Source organism: Ambystoma mexicanum, chromosome 13 (genome assembly GCF_040938575.1).
Source record: "Ambystoma mexicanum isolate Mex_15411 chromosome 13, UKY_AmexF1_1, whole genome shotgun sequence".
NCBI lineage: Eukaryota > Metazoa > Chordata > Amphibia > Caudata > Ambystomatidae > Ambystoma > Ambystoma mexicanum.
The window spans coordinates 253417846-253436709 of record NC_090938.1 but is presented as its reverse complement, the minus strand read 5'-3'; the positions used below and the strand labels follow the sequence as shown (position 1 = coordinate 253436709).

At 47.6% G+C, this 18864-nt stretch overlaps 1 protein-coding gene across 2 annotated transcripts in view; it reads left to right on the top strand.

Annotated features, from left to right (window-relative positions):
- LOC138521152 (zinc finger protein 398-like) overlaps positions 1 to 18864 on the top strand; it is a 405528-nt gene that overhangs the window by 172302 nt on the left and 214362 nt on the right. The gene's annotated exons all lie outside the window — the stretch shown is intronic.

Genomic DNA, 18864 nt, shown 5'->3' with positions numbered 1-18864 from the left:
GAGTCCCTGCAGGGACCTCATCCCTCCTTGGAGGGAAAAGCTGCAACGCAGTGCAGCCAGAGCTCCAGGGCAGATGGGGGTGATTTCCCGAACATGGGCACCTGTCCCCCATGTGAGTCGACCGTCCTAGGTCCAGCAGCAGTGCCAGGGAGCCCCGGCAGGGTCCCCATCCCTCCATGCACGGAAAATCTGGAAAGCAGCCAGGCTAGAGCTCCAGGATGGTCGGGGGTGAGGTCCCTGTCCTTGGCCACCCATCTCCCAGGTGGGTCGACTGTCCCATTTCTAGTAGCACTCCCAGGGTGCCCTTGCAGGGTCCCCATCCCTCCCTGGAGGGAAAAGCTGTAGCAGGGCATGGCAACAGTTCCAGGACGGCCGGGGGTGCTGTCTGCAATGTGGGTCAATCATCCACAAGTTTAGCTGCTGTCACAGGGCGCCCCAGCAGGGTCTCCATGCCTCCTTGGAGGGTAAAGCTGTAACGCAGTGTAGCCATAGCTCCAGGACGGTCGGGTTGATGTTCCCAGCCATGGATGCCTGTCTCAAATACGGTTCGATTGTCCACAACAAGCAGCGGACCCATGGATCCCTGGCAGGGTCCCCATCCGTCACTCGAGGGAAAAGCTGTAACGCAGCCCAGCCAGGGGTGCACCTGTCTCCCATGTGGATCGACCATCCCCAAGTTCAGCGGCAGTCCCAGGGAGGCCAAGCAGAGCCACCATTCCTCCCTCGAGGGAAAATATGTAACGCAGCACCGCTAGAGCTCCAGGACGGCCGGGGTGCTGCCCCCTGTTAGGTAAGATTTTAACTGCTAAATCTCCCACACTTTTGAGACCACAACTTTTTCTGTACTGGAGTGAGTGGGAACCTTTTTCCACAGTCACAGATTCTTTTACTCTTTTATGGGTGTCATTTTTAAGACTCTCCATAGTGTCCTTTTAATTTTATCCTATTTGGCAACGTTTGGCATATAGAGCCTATTGTTGCTGGATTGCCCTTTGGGCTCCCATTTTAATTTTCTCTGGCTACATTTGTGAGACCTACAGTTCCCAACTAGTAAAGAGGGATTTTCATCCCCCTTTACATTTTATATAGGTTGCCAGCACAACCCACCTTATGTGAAGTGCTGGGGGGATACAATGTATCCCTTTTCCTACTTAACTGTAACCTTTTTGTTACAATTGCAAGTTTGGTTGAATGGCTGGTGGTAGTGGTTTTACCTTTATGACTTTTAGTCATGTTTACTCGCAGGCTGTTAATTCAGCCTTGGTAATGCACAGTAGGGCCACCATTTTTCTCAAATGGTGAGCTCCTTCTTTTTTCACCATTTCTTGCTTGTAGTTTCTGAGGTCTTCCCCTGCCATTTTAGGCGGGAACGACCTCCGTGGGAGTTTTGTTCTCCACAGGAATCTTTGTATTCCGGCCAAGGCTCCAGAGTGTCTGAGAAGACAGGAAGCAAGGGAGTAGTCCAAAACTCTGCACCCCTTTGTCTTTCACCTTGTCTGAAAGGGGCCCAGTCTCAATGGGGGTTGGCTGTCCCGATTGGACAGCAGACTCCACCTTTCTGTAAAATGTAGGGCGAGATTGCATAAAGTTGTGCTGTAGTTCCTGTTAAATATTCCAAATCTGTAAGCTGCTGACAAGTCGACCACTAGACCTGAATCCGAAGAGGAAGATGAAGAAAACGCATTTGAGATGATTTCCAGCGACTACAGAGCCTGCTGTGTAAATAGAGCCTGCTGTAGCCCTTCTTCCAAGTGAACTGGGGACTCTGTAAACGACAACCCCGACCCAGAGCCTGGTGTGATCTACTAGGCTCAAGAAGACCTACATGTTGTGCCATCCCAGTACAGGACGTGCTGCGACCTTGCAGGGCTGCAATACACCAATACCCTGGGACTTCGAGCCATTGTACGGTGCACGGTCTTCTGAAGTCTGAATCGAGCTGAAACCTTTATGGCATCCTGCTGGACCTCCAGAGACACAAATCAAGTCCTGGAAGTCCCCTCCCCAGAGTGCTGGACCTGATTAGTGATGAAAATCCAATCAGCGATAGTCAGTCTTCGTCTGGCACCTGAAAAGGGGGCCAAGACCACCCATCTGCATCCAGCCACGAAGAAACACTTTCCTGGAGACTTCCCCATTCATCCCTGTTGAAAAATCAATACCAGTGACATGTCTTCAGTCTTCATGACAAGGAACTCATGGACCAGGTTTTTGGCTGCAGATCCTGAAGTCTCCCCCGCTGCAAACTCTTCTTCTGTGCTGAGGTACTTTGTTGGCTGGGGTATTTACTTATCTTAAGCCTTTGTGATTCCTGTGCAGTTTTGGGGTGTGTCTAGTGATTGGGAGGCCACTCATCCAGTTGACGCAGGCCCACTGCTGGAATCCTCCTAGGGTGTCTTCACAGAAGACCCCGACCCTAACTAACACTAAAGTGAAATACTTACTTGTTTGAAGAGGCTGCCTCAGGAACTCTGACTTTCCCTGCAACTGAACACTGTCTCACCCTGCCTACAACTGGCATCTAGACCACTAGGGTTCCTCTTCTGCCTCTGAGAGAACTCATGCAATAGACTAGGGAAGGACTGCAAAAGAAAAGTATTTTGCCTTCAAAAGTTTAACGAGTGTTTAAAAGTTACTTACTTTTGAAAGAGTTGGTTGGGAACTGCCCCTCTGTGAGTGAGCAGTTAAACATGTTCTTACTTACCTTGAATTTTTTTTGCCATTCTGAAAAGTATATATAAGGTTATTTTACTCACCTGTGAATTGGTTGTGTATCTTCCCAAAAGTAATGCTTTTGACTTCACTTTATTATTTAATGTAGGATATAAATGTAAAAGTATACCAACCTGGTCTTGCTTCCCCTGACCTGCTTTTTAGCCCGTCTAGAATAAGTCCCCCTTACGTTTTGCCTGCCTAGAATAGCGGTGTGCAGTTCTTAAAAAAAAGTGTCCTGTAGGTGTAGCTGACCTTGGTCTGCCTGGTGCAATCCTAAATTAGTGTACAAAGTGATTGCTTACCTTGGTCTGTGTTCCACTGATCTGAAAAGCAACTGTAATTGTATATTACACCATACGGTCTTACTCATATGGTATAACTGTGTGTTATCCTGAGGGTAGTTATAGGTTTATACTGTTCCATGAATTTGTGTTCCACTATTCAGAAAAGTATCCTGGTAACAGGGTTGGTTTACTAAGTGATTCCTTAACTGAGTGTCACTGTATGACTGACGGGGTCTGATACCCTTGACTTACTCTAAATTAATCTAAAAGTAACTGATGGTTTTACTCCCCATGAATAGGTGTGTCCTATACTAAATATATTTAATAAGGTCTGACTTCCCTAGAAATACTGTTTGTTTTCTGAACAGGGTCTATGCTTTGGTCTGTGTACTTTAAAGCACTGTGTTGTGTTTTTATAATATGTTTATGACTCTATGACAAAGTACTTACCCCCAAGACTTTACTTGGCCTCATTTTAATTATAATAAACCTTTATTTTTTTATAATACTTCTGGTTGTGTTTTTGTTGAACCCTTGGTATACTACAAGTTCTTAGTATGTTTGTTTGTTTGCTTGTTTATTAATTAATTTATAATGCACACATAAGCCAGAGGTAACCGGGTGCAGCCATAAGGAAATTCAAGACTTACATAGTTACAAAAATAGTACAGTGCAAAAATATGGTTACAAAAAATTACAAAAATTATAATGGAGCATATACACAAGTGTGCGGCTTTGCAGTTACAATACAATTCGGAGTATATAGTTCCAGGAAATTACAATAGAGCATGCGCACAAATATACAAGTGGAACAATTGGGCAAAGGTATGGGAATAGAAAACATATATACCATGGGTGATATTCAGAGTCAGGTATCCCAAGTCAGTCTAGAAGGTGACATATTTAGACGACGGGAGATTTGAGGATGTTAATGTAGCTATTTCTGAATAGTAGGTATGGTTGGTCGGCTCTAAGCTGGTGTGGCAGGGAGTTCCATAGTTTAGCGGCTTTCACAGCGAAGCTATTGCCGCCCATCTTAGTGAGCCGATATCTAGGAACAATGAGGCAGTGAGTATTGCTAGCTCTTGTGGGTCTGGTGGACATTTTTCTATGTATTCTCTCTGAGAGATAGCTCGGGGCAACGTTGTTTAGTGCTTTGTGGGTGAGAGCAGCTACTTTTAGAAGAATTTTTTTATCGGTGGTGAGCCACTTATGTTGGCGTCTAATAGCAGAGATATGTTCTCCTTTGTTTATGCCTAGTGCGGCTCTTAACGCATTGTTTTGGAGTGTTTGTAGCCTCTGGATAATGGCCTTATTAGCGCCGCTTTATAGAGCATTGCAGTAATCTAGCCCAGAGAGTATTAGAGGCCTAGCCAGGATCATGCAGCTGTCATTAGAGAGGAGGGGTCTGCCTGCTCCGATAGGCTTGCAGGTGTATGAGGTGGTGGAGGCCAGGGGTTTGACTTGATTGTCGAAGGACATGGTGGAGTCCAAATAGAAACCGAGAGTTTTCACTTCCTTAGCTACCCTAGTGATACATTCCTACAGCCCTCTCCCCCTCCGAAGTTAAGCCTGGCTGCTCTGTCTACACTCCCAAATACTCAGGTGGTACAGCCTTGTACTAAGAGTGGAGTTTTGTACTGTCTCAGTTGTATGGTTTTACTAAGCCCTTAGATGGACTTCAGAAAAACTGTCCTAACACGTTCGGCCTTGGAACTCCTGTCTCCACTGTGGGTCGACTGTTCACAAGTCGAGCTGTGGTCCCAGGGACACCCAGCAGTGTCCCCATCCCTCCCCGGCAGGAAAAGCTGTAATGCAGCCCAGCCAGAGCTCTAGGATGGCTGGGGGTGATGTCGCCGGCCTTGGGCGCCTGTCTCCCATGTGGCTCGATCGTCCCCAAGTCCAGCAGCTGTCCCAGAGAGCCCCTGCAGGGTCCTCATCCCTCACTCGAGGGAAACGCTATAACGCAGCCCAGCCAGAGGTCCAGGGCGACCGGGGTGTTGCCCCTGGCCTTGGACGCCTGTATTGCATGCAGGTTGAACGTCCACAAGCCCAGCGGCGGTCCTAGGGAGCCGCGGCAAGGTCCACATCCCTCTCCGGAGGGAATAGCTGTAAGGCAGCGCAGCCAGAGCTCCAGGCCGTCCAGGTCTGCTGCCCCCAGCCTAGGGTGCCTGTCTCCAATGTGGTTCAACCGTCAACAAGTCTATTGGCGGTCCCGGGGAGCCCCAGCAGGGTTCCCCATCCCTCCCCGGAGGGAAAAGCTGCACACACAGACCAGCCAGAGCTCTAGGACAGTTGGGGATCATGTCCCCAGCCTTGGGGCCCTGTCTCCCATGTGGGCCAACCATCCCCAAGTCCAGGGGCAGTCCCAGGGAGACCTGGCAGGATCACCATCCCTCCCGGAGGTAAAAGCTGCAACGTGGCACCGCCAGAGCTCCAGGGCAACCGGGGGTGCTGCTCCCGGACTTGGCCGCCTGTGTCCAATTGTGGGTTCTGAGAAACCAAAGTGTGTCTCATCTGCTAGTCCTCAGGTACTTGTCATCCAGGTTGCCAGGACACGGCCATCACTTTTGGATCCAGTTCCTAGGGTTGACCAGTGCGGGATGATGACCTGGGTGAGGGGTCTTCGGGGAGTGAGGGTGAGATAGCCAATGGTGAGATACGGTTTTCCCCCCTCTTTTGTTCATCTACCCCATCCTAATTTTTAGGATTTACCAAAGTCCCAACCCCCCTCCGGCCCCACTACTTTTTACACAAACACTTGGCTGAGGAAGAGGGTGACTAAGAGTAACCAGACACTAACTCTCTCACATCATACTGGGCATGTCCCATTAATCGGGTCAGGCAAAGGGCCTGATCAGGAGTTGGGCGGTAGCCCTTAAATACGGCAGTAAGAGTGTTACCGATGCATTTAAGGGTCCGCCCACACTCAAGCCTGGCATGTTTACCCCCAGTCCAAAGGTAAAAATGACAATTTTTGGTGCCATTACAGGGCTCTAGGACGGCTGCGGGTGATGTCCTCAGCCTTGGGCGCTGTCTCCAATGTGGGTCTACCATCCCCAAGCCCAGCGTCGGTGCGAGGGAGCCCTGGCAGGGTCCTCATCCCTCCCCGGGGGGGGGGGGGGGAGTTGTAACGCAGCCCAGCCCAAGCTTTATGGTGTCTGACTTGCAAATGGGTCGACCGCACCAAATTAAGCGACAGTCGCAGGGAGCCCCAGCATGGTCCACGTCTCTCTCGGAGGGAAAAGCTGTAATGCAGCCCAGCCCAAGCTTTATGGCGTCTGCCTCGCACATGAAGTGACCTCCTGCCAGCCCAGCAGCGGTCATGGGATGTCCCGGCAGGGATCCCATCCTTCCCCAGAGGAAAAAGCTGTAACACAGCCTAGCCAGAGCACTCGCACGGTCGGGGGTGCTGCTGTCTGGCTTGGGCGCCTGTCTAGTATTTGTGTCGACAGTCTCAAAGCGCAGTGGTGGTCCCAGGGAGCCCCAGGAGGGTCCCCATCCCTCAACGCAGTTAAAAGCTGTAACACAGCCTAGCCAGAGCTCTAGGACAGCCGGGAGTGCTGCCTCCGGCCTTGGGCGTCTGCCTCATCCGTGGGTCGACCTGTGCACAGCCCAGTGGCGGCCCCAGAGAGTCCCCGAAGGGTCCCCATTGCTCCCCGGAAGGGAAAAAGCTCTAACGCGGCCTGGCCAGAGATCCAGGACGGCAGGGGGTACTGCGACGGGCAATGGGAAACAGCCCCCCATCCCCAAAATCTTTTCCCTGGTGGCTTATGCTCTTTACTGCTTCCCAGGGTTGGCAAAATGGGACCAGACCCTCACTCCCCCCTCACCCCCAGGGATGCAGAAAGGATCTTCCACTCCATGGGGATATTCCTGAGGGGGCTGGCCCTAAAGGGAAAGGGCCAGCCCCCTGTTGCCCCCAATTGTGCCTCTGGCAAAATTGCCCTATGTTGTTTTGCCTTACTTGGGGGCAGATGGGTGTAAAACAGCACTAATTTGCCCCCCAAAGAAGGCAAAACAACAACATGCCATCTGGTTGTAATTTTCTGGTGGTGGGGGGCTGATTTGGCCTGGGCCCCTCGCCCAAAGATCATATCCCTGGTGCCTAGTGGTACTTGCTGCTTTCCTGGGGTGGCAAAATGGGGGCAGACCATTTAGCCCCCCAGGGAAGTACCAATAATGTGCCTCTCCCTGGGGGATTTCTGGGGGGGGGCACAGGACCGCCCCCTAATGCCCCCAATTGTGCATCTTTGGCAATTGCTTTATTTATTTTTTACCTTCCTTGGGGGTAAATGGGTGCATAACAGCACCCATATGCCCCGAAAGAAGGCACAACATTGCAGCGTTTTTTGCACCCATCTGCCCCGAAAGAAGGCTAAACATTGTGCCATTTTTTTTGGTGCAGGTGGGGGGCTGTTTGGCCTGGTGGGTGGGAGGCACTCAAGAAGCTGCAAGTAATTCAGAATAGCGCCCTGCGTGCTGCACAAGGCATTGCCAAGAGGGAGCACATCACCGCTGCCAGAAAAGCGTCCCATTGGCTCCCCATAAAGGAAAGGATTATATTCAAAGCGCTAAGCATCACCCACAAATGTGTCCATCTCTCAGCCCCAGCGTACCCATCTCAGAGAATCCACCCAGTCGCGTCCACAAGACCGACCAGGACACCCTATGCCAATATGCTCTCCGTGCCCAGGGTAAAAAGAGCTAGAGCAGGTGGCGCCAGCTTCCCCTACCTTGCTGCTTTACATTGGAACACCCTTCCCACCTCTCTGCGAGCTGAACCCTCACTGACTGCTTTCGCAAAGCCATGAAAACTACCTTGTTCACCTAACCAACCTCTCATGTTTAAACTTTAATGACTAACATGTATGGAGTATGATGTACCTTTTTGTATGATACTCCCTATCGCTTAACACAGGATCCTGCCTCACTGTAACCCAAGGCACAACCTGTACCTGTACCTGTAACTAGGTTCCCTTACAAGTAACAGCTCCACAATGCCCCTGGGCTGCCTCCGCGCTATATAAATGTAATTAAAAAAAACAATAAAAAAAAAAATGTATTGGTGGTCTAGAGGTATTCCTGGTCGAGGATCGAATGATCCTAGACCATCAATTTCCATGAGTGAGGGCACGTTGGAAAGCAGGGAGTCACCCTATTCCAACGAGCTCACTCAAGTAAATTGGGCAAGGAATGCCCTTGTAGCACGCAAAAGCGTGTCTGCGAAATTTACATGAAGAAGCCTTTTGGCTTCAGCATGTCCATTTCATTTACTGATGACATCGGCACACGTAGTGTGCACCAATGTCATCACAGCTGCACCCCGACACCCAGGCATGGAAGGGGAGGTTTTCCCCTTCCCAGCCTGGGGCTAGGGGACAGCAGTGCAGCATCAGGTGTGGGGGGGGGGGCAATCCAGAGTTGGAGGACGAGCTATCTCATCCTCTGCACATAAGGGGTTAAAATACTTGTTACTTATTAGGATTCAAGGTGTTCCAGAAGTGCTATGCCCTATCTAAAATGCATTTGATGTCCAATATTTTATTTTCTATGTTTATCCTTGGAGCTCTGCTTCTTGGTGCACTTTTTTCTCTTGATCTGTGTCATGATGATGTGATCATGGGTAAATAATTTAGTCAGACACGAAGGGGACTCTTTGTTGACACTTTTTATCTAAATTTCTATATGTGCAGAGACCAATTTGGAAACACAAAACAATAATTCTGCTCCTCACCAGATTCCTCTTCTAAACCCTAGTCCTTTTTTTCATCTGGGGGTATTGCTCCAAATTAGGAGAGTCTAAGTGGTTCTGATGTTCATTAGAAAGCAAAGTTCGAATATGGAACCGCTTGATCCCTTTGAGGTTGGTAAAAGACCAGGGCAGAACTGTGGGAAGAACTATGTACTCCCAATCGATAGTAGGAGTGGTTCTGGTACACTAAGTATAGTGAATCACGTAATTGAATGCCCCCCTCATGGGGAACAAGCAAATCCTTTGGTTGAGATATCTGAAGTATAGGCAGATATTGAAGTTGTAACGGAAGACCCTAGCGCTGACGTGGGAGGCGAAGTGGACTTTGATGAAGTGGTCGAGATTAACCGCCTCGTACCGCTTAGTAATACATTTTCTGCTCTTGCTGATCAAGATCCCATAGTACGTATGCAAGCAAAGTGTTTAAAGAGGTCATATAAGAAGGCAATCACTGCTAGGAAGACTTTTCCGGAAGTGAACGGGTAGATCCCCACTTAAAGATAATGGAGCACAGGTGAAAAATAGTTGGGCCATAGTGACCCCATTAACTCTTAACCCATTATCCCATTACCCTATACCTCCTTTAATTGCAGAGGCCAGGGGTTTGCTTGTAGAAATGAAGTCCCTAATTGTGGATAAATTGGACAGCTGCCTGCGAGATCTGGTTGGTGAAATTAAAGTATTAAAAGATAATGTTGCCATATTATCATCCAAGATTAAAGACAAAGAAACTCAGAAGGTATTGAGCCCCGTACTAAACGGGGAACAGCCCAACGGTTCACAGGAGAATGGTAATTTAGCACTGATGCTGCCTGGTATCTTGAATAACAAAAGGGGCACACTTATGGGTTAATATAATCAAGGACCAGTGTGCCCTGAGCGGGTTCCAGTGTCTAACCTGTGACAAGCTCAAAAACATACATTTTGGCAACAGCTTACCTGCCTTCACGAACCCAGAATAACTGATAGGCACCATGTGGCTGAGACTAACAATATCCCCACTGGTAGAACTCTTGGTGATAGATACAGGGAACCCTCTAAGAGTTACTATGGTCAACGTTCCAAAACTCTCATGGAATGCCTTTAAGGACGAGGAGGCACTGAAAAATATGTGCATTTATTGTATAAGACGCGTTAAGGGATGCTTATCCATTAAAAGATCAGACATTGTAAGATGTATCTGTGAGCCCGATGCCCAACTATTGTACTGAATATATTCAGGTTATCCTCCGTTCTTGGTTTCTGGTTGATGGGATCCTGGTAATTGATTCTCGGGCATTCCGCTGAAGGGTATTGTGAAGGGTCAGTAATGTGAGGCTCACAACTGAGTTTAGTTTAAGATTTTATTTTGAAAAGAAACAATACATAAACCCCAACTAAAGCTATTCTATCAGGGGTTTTCCTACCTTTTCTAAGATTTAAGGGAAAACTTCCTAGCATAGACAAAACTTACCCTCACACTAAACAATCAAAGTAAAGCAGCAATAACATAAATAAAAGATTCCCAAACAATTAAGGTCTTGGTTGACTTCAACTTATTCAGGGCAGATTCTGCTCCCCCAAAAATGTCCAAAGTCAATTTCTTCCAAGGAAAAACACACTCTCAGATAAGTTCTTGAAATGTTCCAAAGAAATAAAAAGTCACCCAAACAAAAATCCACAGGTAACAGATGCTTCTTCTCCTCTGGATGAAAAGCACCCTTCTCAATGTTCCACAAAGAAACAGCACCAATGGTAATCCTGGATAAAGTTCTAAAACAAAAGTGCTACTTCCACTTTAATAACAACTTTATTTTCTGCAGCGTCTTGTATGCGATTGATCTGGATGCTTCTTTTAAGGAAGTTGCTATACCTGTGACAACTTATTTTTCTCTGTGTTACTGTGAGAGTAGGCTTCTCTGCCTCACAGACTGCTTCTACTTCAACCTTTTCAACTTGTGACTGCTCTGAAAAAATTCTGGACAACCACAGTTCAATTTCCACTGCTACCACTTGATATTGCGGAAATGTTTTTAGGCAACTTGAACAAGACTCTTTGTCCTCTACAAGTTTGCAAGGCACTCTTCTTTCCCCTCCTACAAGAAAGGGCAGCCTCTTTGCCTTCCCGCCTAATCTTGTAGCTAGCAAAGAACCTGCTTCAGCTTCTAACTGCCACAGGGTCAGCTATATAAATGCGTAATTATTTAATATTACAAGCACTCAGCTCCCTTCCCCAGCTTCATATGCATCTCTGTGTCTCCAGGGTTTACCCCAATGTTGTAATGCCACTATCCCAGTATTTTCTGACTTCTGTCACCCTTGTATCAGAGGAACCTGTGGTAGTTCTATCTTCAACAACTTCAAAACAACAACCTTCAGTTCTTACTTTAGCTGGATTCCCCTTTGGAAGGTTCTGTCTATTGACTTGGGCAAAACTGAGTTCAACAACTTCTGCAACACTTGAATGTAGATTGTAACAAGAGTCAAGGATCACTTCAAACTCGAATGTAGGAACACATGATTGCTTCTTAATGGAAAACGTCAACTTGCTACGAGGACATCATTCATCTTTAACAATGATCGGGAAAAACAATATTTCATACGCGGCCTCTCTGCAGTGATATTTCTTTGTAACTGAATGAGAAAGTCTGCTACTGCTTATTCGATCATTGCTGCTACCATTCTCCCTGTTAATAGGAGACATGCAACTTCTCTGGTCAATGAGTTTATGTTAACAATAGGGAAAAGAAAGATTTTCTTCACACGCGAGCACTTCAATTGTTGCAGGCTAAGCGCATGATACATTTTCCTTTGTTGGATACGACTTCCTACCACTACGCATGAGTTCATTTGCTTTACCTTCTCTGCAAATTCATTTCAGCTGGTTACAGTTACTGACAAGGAGTTTCTTCTGCTCTGGAGTATGCTTCTTACTTTACCAGCTCCAGTCTTCCAGAGGCTGCGGGTTGCTTCACCTTCCTGACTTCTTTTCCTCTGCTGCTGCTACCACAGGCACTCTCTGGATCCACAGCTCTCCTCAGCACGGGTGTTTCGGATTGGGCCTCATTAAAGGAGAGTCTTCCTCTGTCCAGCTTCCTTTGGCTTGCTTCTGCACAGAGGCCTTGGGTAAAACACAGGACTTCAGCTCTGCATTCACGACAATTCGGATCACCTGCTTTCTCCAGTCTTTTCCAATGCAGCCACAGCCAGTAAGGGTTTGTGAGCACAGGACCAACTCCAGAGCCTGCAGGAGAAATCTTCTTGTTCTTTGCTACGGCGTCCCTTCCGTGGTCAGACTTCCTTGTGAACTGCCAGCCTCCAGTTCTGTTTCTTCTCCTACTCCTGTTGTCGACCTTGCAGCTCCTGCTTCAGCCTCTCTCTGACTCCCTCCTACAACAGCCTTTTATGCGCCTCGGGTGAGTTAATTGTTTTTGGTGCAGACCCTCACACTTGATTGCCTGACCTTGCCTTAGGCTATTAGGCTTGCCTGCCTGTTCTCTGCTTCTACATGCCTCTTTGGCCCTCTTCTTCGTCACAGTCCCTGAGGGGTTCTGGGACATGTAGTCTCTTTCAAGGAATTTTGGTTTTCCCACTGCCTTGATGGTTTTAGCAACAATTGTACTTCTCTCAATGTTTTCAGAAGAGGGGCTGTAGGACTTAATTTCTTTTAAAATAGAAGGAATAGAAATGATCACATTTTCATTATCCCTTTCGGTATACATTTGATTTGAAAGTGGACACTTAGGGAGAATAAAGAATGGTCCTGGGGATATGACATTGTTAGACTTTTTACACCTACGTTTGGTTATCTTGGATCATTCTGATGAATTTCCACATCATATCAAAACTATCTCGGAATGTCTTTTGTATTATCCAAGGAACCGTACCATGCCTCACCCTGCAAACTCTCCCCACTACCCTGGTCCTTGTCTCCACCCAGGTGATCCTCCTGCAGTACACCACTCCCAGGATCGGGATCAGGATGCCTCTGCCCTCTACTGGCCACCTGGGAGGAGACTCTAGACTGGGTTTAATGGGGGATCCACAGGATTCCACACAGTACCTCAATCTTGATCAGATCTCACACCCCTACATACATCAAACAAGGAATGGCAGAAAATCGGGTATACAGCCATGCAGCTCAACCATCTGCCTGGGGGCCCTCATTGCCCATTAAAACAGAGGGGCCTGAGGGATCAGTGAAGGAGGCAAACAATGGAGACCTGGAAGAGGTAGAATACATACCTGCCAATCAGGCCTTGGACATGGGGTACCATCTCCTTTCATGGAATATAGATGGAAACGCAAAGAATCTTGAGGACCCTTGCTGGATCAATGCATATCTGCTGCATGAAGATCAGCTGACGTCCGTGCTCTGTCAGCCCTGCATTTACTGCCTGCCCCGAGCAACCTAGGCCTACTTTGTTGTTGGGGTAAACCTATGTGCCTTTCTGAAGCGGTGCGCCCTGCCGAGGCTATTCAATCTTAAATTACCTCTGTGAAGATACTAGCATGCCACCAGAATTTTCAGAATTGCAACTTGTGCCACACATCTTTATTTCCTAAAATCTTTGTCTTTGTACTGCTTTGTGTATGGTTTATAACCCTCTTAAGATGCCCGCCCACACTCTACGCCTCAGGAAGCACCCAGTGGCCTGAGCCTGCTCCCCTCTCATTGACTGGCTTGGCTCTCTTAGCCAGTCAAAGCAACTGGGAGGCGAGAGCCGGCCCTTCTCATCTAAGGTCCGCATCAAAGGCCCTGTCTGTCCTTGTCAGTGCCTGGCCGGGCCCAAAGGTCCTACTCTCTTACCACTTCATCCAAAGATGCCCCATCATGTGGGATACTGCTCTTCTGGACTGAGTCCCCCACCCCTTGCCATCACGTAAGTACTATTAGTTGCTTGGTGGCTGCTTCGCCTCTTCATGATTCTCTCCCTCTGCCCCTCTAGTCTTTCACTCTGCAGATGTCCCCTGGACTACAATTAAACATCATTCTGCTCTCACTCCCTAATCTACATTCCACTGGCCTCATCTCTGTACTGCTGATCTGCAATTCCTGTGACATCCAATATAGGTTTGTCTGTTAGTGCATGAATGAAATCTAGGTGCCCCTTCATCCTGCATTGTATTTGTCTGTTCAGGTTCAGAACTGTGCATTGCAGCCCTCCCATCCCCACCACCCTCCTCGCTTTCTCTCTGCCTTTCACTTCCTCCTCCCACCCCGAGATGGCACTCCATCATCCCCAATCTACTCCAACTGCTACACCATCACCTGCCCACTCTCGCTCACAAAATCTGGACGTAAAAAGCATAAAAAAGACATCCTTTCTGCAAACCCTGGCCTCCCAATTGCAGACCTCTATGTCAGTGCATCCTCAAGAGAAATCAAAGGCCCTGTCTGTCCTTGTCAGTGCCTGGCCGGGCCCAAAGGTCCTACTCTCTTACCACTTCATCCAAAGATGCCCCATCATGTGGGATACTGCTCTTCTGGACTGAGTCCCACACCCCTTGCCATCACGTAAGTACTATTAGTTGCTTGGTGGCTGCTTCGCCTCTTCATGATTCTCTCCCTCTGCCCTTCCTTGATTCATGTTTGGTATATTTCACCTTCAAGCCCTACTACTTTTCCACTCCTAGAGCAAAAGTGTGGTTTATGATATCACACCTCACTGGTAACGCCTTGACCTGGGCAACCCCCCTAGTCAGTTCGGACGACGCCCTCCTGGATGATTACAATGGGTTGGTGGAAGCCCTCAAAGCCATGTTTGATTGCCCTGAACAGGTTTACAGTGCTCAAGAACGTCTACTTGATTTTCAACAAGGATCCCAGGATATGCTTACATATGTGACTCGTTTCAAACAACTTATGAAGGAAGCTGATTGGTCCCAAGAGGCCAGCTTCACCCTCTTTTGAAGAGGCCTGAATGAAGAAATAAAGGATGACTTAGCCAGGGTAGCTCGTCCAAATTCCTTCCAGGCCCTTTTGGACCTTTCCCTGCAAATGATTTTCGAATCCAGGAGAGAAGGGCGGAGAAAAAGAAGTCTAAATCTTAATTCCAAAAAACTGCCATAGACCATCCTTCCAGTCCAGAGCCCGCAGTCTCTCCAACCTCAGATCCAGAACCCATGCAACTGGGGGCCTTCCGTGGACCCATTACCCCACAAGAAAGGATGCGCCGTATTCACACTGGTCTCTGCATGTATTGGGCCTCCGATAAACATCTTGTGAGAGAGTGCCCTATCGCTCCCCCGTTGCGTTCGGGAAACGCCAGCTCCCGATCCTAGATGGGGCACAGTTTTGGGAGAGTGGTGTCTGCTCCACATCAATTCCTTCCTTGAACTCTCCTGGACAAAACAACCTTGTGATTCTACAGGCATTCCTATCGCCTTCCATGAGAGAATCCTACCCCATCATGGTATTAGTGGATTGTGGAGCACTGGGCATATTCATAGATCATGATTGGGTCACTATTCATCACATTCCATATATACGAAACACGAGAGACTATGCAGCCTGTTGAAGCTATCGATGGAAGACCCCTGTCTTCAGGACCCATAACCCTTCAAACCAAGGAGCTTCTTCTTTCCATTAACCACCACCGAGAGAGGATTACATTTGATATTATAAGATCTGCCCACTATCCTATGGTTCTAGGCATGCCATGGTTACAGAAGAACAACCCCTACATTAATTGGACAGCAGGCTCTTTGTTTCTTGGTTCGGAACATTGCATGTCCCACTGTTTGTCCCTAAACACCTTACCAAAGCCCCCTGATGACTTCCAAGAAACTCAGCAAGCACCAGTCACCGTCTCTAATGTCATCCAGATTCCCAGGGCCTACCAGGCTTACGCAGATGTGTTCTCCACAGCCATTGTTCAAGCCTTACCACCCCACAGACCTGAGGATTGTGCCATCGATACTGAACCTTCGGCAGTTATTCCTTTCGGAAGAATGTTTATTTTGTCAGAACCTGAAAAAAGGGCCCTCTGGGAATACCTGGATACCAATTTGGAAAATGGGACTATATTCGCCCGTCGAAATCCCCGGCGGGCGCTTCTGTTTTTTGTTCCCAAGAAGAATTCCAAGGAGCTTACGCCATGCCTGGATTACCGCAGCCTTAACCAATGCACTCTCAAGGACCGTTATCTATTGCCTCTAATCTCGGACATCCTGCAAGCGGTCAGAGGTGCAGTCATCTTCACAAAATTAGATCTCAGGGGCGCCTACCATCTTATTCGTATAAAGGAGGGTGACGAATGGAAGACAGCCTTTAGAACACCCTTCAGCCATTTTGAATACCTGGTTATGCCCTTTGGACTTGCTAATGCCCCAGCAGTCTTCCAACGTTTTATGGATCGGGTATTTTCTGACATGCTGTTCCTCTTCGTCATTGTATATCTAGACGACATACTAATCTACTCCAAGGACCATACAAAACATGAAAAGCATGTAAGGGCAGTCTTACAACGTCTACGTGAACACAAACTCCAGGCCAAACCGAGAAGTTCCTTTTCCATGTATCTACTGTTGACTACCTCAGATTCGTTCTTAGCCAAAAGGGGATTGGAATGGACTGTTCGAAGGTTGATTCCATTCTTTCATGGCCTGTTCCCACTACTGTAAAGCAAATTCAATCCTCCCTGGGGCCTGCTAACTTCTACAGAAAATTCATTCCAACTTTTTCTGAGATTGTGTGTCCACTGAAAAGGAGTGTCTTTCTTTAGTAATCTAACTATAGGATTATAGATAGATTACTAAAGAAAGACACTCCTTTTCAGTGGACCTCAGCCCAAGATTCGGCGTTTCAACGGTTGAAGTCGGAGTTCACACAAGCTCCCATCCTTGCTCAACCAGACACTGACCGACCCTTCATTGTTGAAACTGATGCCTCCAACTACGCCATTGGGGCAGTCCTGAAACAGGAACTTGCTGACAAGTTAGAACACCACATTGCCTATCTTTCCCGCACCTTGGCTCTCAGTGAAACTCATTATTCCGTCCTGGAGAAGGAATTATTAGCCATCCGTCAGGCCTTCACTGATTGGCGTCATCTCCTTCCAGGAGCCAAACATCCAGTACAACTCCGTAGGGACCATCGGAACCTTCAAGTCCTACAATCCCTAGAATGCAGAAACAGTCATCAAGCCCGTTGGGCTTTCTTTTTTGCCCAATACCAATTTCAAATCCACCATTTCCCTGGAACACATAACATTATAGCCGATGCCTTGTCCAGACGTCCTGATTATGAAACCCTTGAAGACCGGACCTTTCCTAAGATGTTTCCCAACACTATATTTGTTGCTCAAGCAATTACTCTCCTGGAGGATATCCCAATCCAAACTCAGTCCTGGGAACCTTGGAAGGAGTTTAGGAGAAACAACCGATGTAAACTCAAAACAAAAGACGGATATCTATTCAAGGATAATCGATTGGTTATCCCCACTCCTGGATTGAGACAAAAGATCACAAATTTGTCATGATACCTTCCATTCAGGACACCGTGGCATCACCAACACCCTCGATCTAATACAAAGACAGTTTTGGTGGCCAAGGATGAAGGATGATATCAAGATCCACGTCCAGGCTTGTGCAGTCTGTAACCAGAACAAACACGACAATAAAAGCCCAGCAGGTCTCCTGCTCCAACCGGCAATACCAACAAGACCCTGGGAAATCATCGCCACGGATTTCATCGTGGAACTACCGTCTTCCAGAGGCTACACAACCATAATAGTTACCATAGATCTGTTCACACATATGGCTCATTTTATGCCTTTAAACAATTTACCATCCTCATCTGAACTTTCAGGAATTTTCCTAGAACACATATTCCGGCTTCATGGACTACCTTCCAAGATCATTTCTGACCGAGGACCCCAGTACATATCCCCGTTCTGGAAACAGTTATGTTGTATACTGGGAATCCAACGTGCTTTGTCTTCGGGTTATCACCCACAGACCAATGGAGTTACTGAACGAGTAAACCAAACCCTGGAGCAATATCTTCGTTGCTTCGCCACCAAGGTCCAGGATGATTGGTCACTCCTAATACCTGTGGCCGAGTTTGCATACAACAATTCGGATCATTCAGCTATCAAGACTAGTCCTTTCTTCTGTAGTCAAGGATTTCCTCCTTCAGTACTGCCTATTCTTCCTCACCCTACCCCAGTTCCCGCAGTTGATTCCTGGATTGAGACATTAATCAATTTGCACAGGGAAGCTAAAGAACACCTAGAAATGGCCCGAAGAGACGTTAAACATTATGCTGACAAAAGAAGACCAGGACCTTCCTATTCAATAGGCGATAAGGTCTGCTTATCCTCAAAACTCCTACCACGTCACCTACGGCCAAATAAATTGGCTCCCAGGTTTTACTGACCCTTTTCTATAAAAGAAATCATCGACTCCATCTACCAGAATCATGGAAGAGGATCCATCCAGTCTTCCACACTTCACTGTTGAAACCATATGTTCAGCCCTCTTGAACTGCTCCAAGATCTACCCCAGTGAATGTCAATGACCAACTCAAATACGAGGTCTCCAGAATTTATGACTCTAGGTACCGATGTGGTCAACTACAATATTTGGTCGAATGGAAAGGGTATCCTCCTAGTGAACGCACCTGGGAACCCATGTCAAACATGAATGCCCCCAGGCTGATTCGAAGATACCATCTTATCCATCCAGGCAAACCCATTGGAGCTGGACTTCAGATGAGGCATACTGTCATGAACCGTCGCCTGCGTCCATTCTGGACTTCGTGGTCCCTGACCCATAGAGGTTCGCTGTAGTTGGACGTGTGTTGCCGGAGTTTGCTCGGGGCCTTTTCCTCACTCCTGTTTTCAAGTTCCTTGAATCCCTCTCCTTCCTTCCTTCCCTCTAACTTACCTCTGAACTTCCTGGATTTTTGGCCGCGCTCGAGTCACAGCATTCCGTGCCTCCGAGCCCGGACACTATTCCTTCCTGGTTCGTCCTGGACTTCTGAACGTATCCTGGAATTGAAACATCTTTCTCACGCTGGAATCCGAACATCGGCACACATGCTTATATAAATCCCGGACCGTGCAAAAGAAGTCACCAAAGAAAGTCACAAGCAAACAAGAAAAACAGGTGAGAAGGGGAGAGACT